Source organism: Myotis davidii, unplaced genomic scaffold, assembly GCF_000327345.1.
Source record: "Myotis davidii unplaced genomic scaffold, ASM32734v1 scaffold443, whole genome shotgun sequence".
In the NCBI taxonomy this organism is placed as follows: Eukaryota; Metazoa; Chordata; class Mammalia; order Chiroptera; family Vespertilionidae; genus Myotis; species Myotis davidii.
This window is the reverse complement of record NW_006294062.1, coordinates 319165-322248: the sequence shown is the minus strand read 5'-3', so window position 1 is coordinate 322248 and position 3084 is coordinate 319165. Positions and strand designations below refer to the sequence as shown.

General features: G+C 58.8%; 1 protein-coding gene across 1 annotated transcript in view; it reads left to right on the top strand.

Moving 5' to 3' along the window:
* The first annotated feature begins 6 nt into the window (after positions 1–6).
* Positions 7–3084, top strand: part of SERPINA12 (serpin peptidase inhibitor, clade A (alpha-1 antiproteinase, antitrypsin), member 12) — a 13766-nt gene continuing 10688 nt past the window's right edge. Inside the window, exon 1 of the mRNA XM_006767964.2 lies at positions 7–40. The gene's annotated coding sequence lies outside the window, so the exon portion shown is untranslated. The remainder of the gene's footprint in view (positions 41–3084) is intronic.

Below are 3084 nucleotides of genomic sequence, written 5' to 3'. Positions count from 1 at the left end.
GACCCATCGGGCTGGCTCTGGGACGTCTCCGGAGCGCGCGGTGAGTCTGCCTTCCCTCTGAAGAGGCCGCGGGCTTCTCATCTGTGTCAAGGGGGGGCTCGATTCGCAGGAAGGCCCAGACCGACCGGGTGGGCTCCTGCAGAGCGTTCCGGGAGCCCCAAGTCTGGGAAGCAAGCCCCTCTCGTCTCCACGGCGCCTGGCTCCCCGTGCCGCCCTCCAGTGCTTCTCCAGAGGACAGTCCTGGGTGGCTGTGGGGAACGGCCTGTCTGGGGAGACAAGGGGCCCCCTATCAGGTCTGCCCTGCCCCACGGCTGTGGCCACGCCAGCTTCATCTGGGGGCTGCCCGGGTCGGCTTGCCTCCCTGGGGGGGAGGCTGGTTACTCCCCCTGGGAAGGGAGGCTCGCTCCTTGCACTTGTGCAGAATCGCTGGGCGCCTCGGTTCCCACTCCATCTCCCAACATGCTGGGTGTGGGCGCAGATCGCGCCTTTGTCCTCCCTGGGACTCAGTGTCCCCTTCAGAGCCCAAGTGGCCCTGAAGGTGATGCTCTCCGGCCCTTGCACACCCACGTGTTCCCTCGCCCTAGGACAGTGACGGCGAACCTTGTGAGCTCGGCGTGTCAGCATTTGAAAAACCCTAACTTAACTCTGGTGCCGGGTCACATATAGAAATTTTTTTGATATTTGCAACCATAGTAAAACAAAGACATATATTTTTGATATTTATTTTATATATTTAAATGCCATTTAACAAAGAAAAATCAACCATAAAAATGAGTTCGCGTGTCACTTCTGACACACGTGTCATAGGTTCTGCTCTAGGATAAGTCGTGAGGGCGGGAGGCACGGCCAGGCAGAGAGCTGACCTCGAGGGAGGGTTTGGAGAGGCCCGTGGGTGGGGGGACGCTGCCTCAGGAGAGCACCATGGTCGGTCGGCAGCATCGGCACAGACCAGTCCTCCGGCCTGGCTCACGGCCCGGCGCCTGGCACCAAACAGCAAGGGCTCAGAAAGGTCCTTAAAGAATGAAGCCGAGGTCTCCGGGCCAGATTCGAGGCGAGGCGATGTGTCTGTGTTGGTTCGCAGGAGGAGGACCACGTGTTCCAGTGGTCAGGAGGTGGAGTTCCCGGTCTTCTCTCGCCTCCAACAGAGTTAGGAAGGTAGGGCTGACCATCACTCACTTTACAAAACAAGAACCGCCCGGCCGGCGTGGCTCAGTGGCTGAGCGTCGACCTATAAAGCAGGTTGACTTTTGATTCCCAGTCAGGGCACAGGCCCGGGTTGCAGGCTCGATCCCCAGTTGTGGGTATGCGGGAGGCCGCTGATCAATGATGCTCTCTCATCATTGACGTTTCTATGTCTCTCTCCTTTCCTCTCTGAAATCAGTAAAAGTATTTTAAAAATCAGTAATAACCACTAATGTGTCTAGCGCAGCCGTGGGCAAACTATGGCCCGTGGGCCAGATCCGGCCCATTTGAAATGAATAAAACTAAAAAAAAAAAAAGACCGTACCCTTTTATGTAATGATGTCTACTTTGAATTTATATTAGCTCACACGAACACTCCATCCATGCTTTTGTTCCGGCCTCCGGTCCAGTTTAAGAACCCACTGTGGCCCTCGAGTCAAAAAGTTTGCCCACCCCTGGTCTAGCGTGATCTCCGCTTAAAACAACGTCGATGCCTTAGAATGGCGGACCACAGACACGCCCGAGGTCTCCAGCCCAGGGCTTCCTGCTGGTCTCCGTGGCCAGTGCCCGTCGCTGGGAAGGACCAGGCGTCACGCGGGGAAAGGCAGTTAGGTCACCCACGTGCTGACGCTCCGGGAACTCCGGGAAGGACGGGGGAGGGCTGGTCTCCGAGGGCCGGGGCCTTTCGGGGCAGGAAAGGGCCGGCAGTGAGCGGCACCCCAGCTGGCAGACGGCTCAGGAGGCTCACCGGATGGGAACGCGTCCGCAGCCTCCTGAACTCGCAGACTCATTGGCTCGTGAGGACGGACACACTAACCTTCCGGCTCCAGCCTCATGACGGGGCTGTCCCGGGGGGGCGGGCGGGCTGCGCGGACCCTGCTCGCTGAGGATGAGCCTCTGAGCCGCTCGGCCTGAGCACCTGTGTCCCGTGCACCCCGCGTGTGGAGTGGGTTCTCCGCAGGCTCTGGCCATGACGAGTGTGAAAGGGCTTTTTAAATATATATATACGTTATTGTTGATACTATTACAGATGTATCCCGTTTCCCTCCCCTCCCCCTCCTCCCAGCTCCTCCCCACCCCTCCAGGTCACCACCCGACGGCCCGTGTCCATGGCTGTGCATATAAGCCTATGAGGTCTTTGGTTTATCGCTCCTCACCCCCGCCCCCCTCGAGGTATGCCAGTCTGCTCCATGCTGCAGGTGCTTCCTAACATCAGTCACTGTTGTTAAAGTGCCATCACATCTCACTGTCCCCACCCCTTCGGGGCTTTGATTGGCGGATCCCGATTGCTAAGCTCACCGGGAGCTGCCCCCCCCCGAGAGCCCTCCAGTGGGCAAGCCCTTCTGCGCAGACGGGGCACCGAGCTCAGTGCCTCCTGAGCCCGTGTTCTTCTCTTTCCAGACGGAAGGAAGTCATTCCCCCGGGGCCCGGGGAGGAGCGTGGGCCGGAGAGTCAGAACTGCAGTCCTGCCCACGGGCTCGGTTTCTGTGTTTTCTTCTTCATTTTGTTTACTTACTTTATCTGAGACAGGCTTTTTTCCCCTCACCCTCCCACCCACCCACGGCCTCCTAAATAACAACCAGGAGTTGCTCAACTTGGGCGTCTATCCATCTCTTGGGAAATAACCAGCCGCTCAGCTATTTTAATTGATGGAACAAACAAAAACGAGCCTCGGGCATCTGGGACGGGTACCCACCCACCGGACACGTTTGGGTCAGTGTCGGGCCTGTGATGATGGATGGGAAGGCCAGGCTGTGGGCACTCGGGGGCCTGGGCAGGAGGCCCCGGCTCAGATCCAATGCTTAGAGGTGGGGGCAGCTGAGACCTGGCAGGTACAGGCGGTGTCCCAGGGCTGGGAGCTGTGGAGCAGCATCGAGGGGGAGGAGGCCCCCAGACACCCCC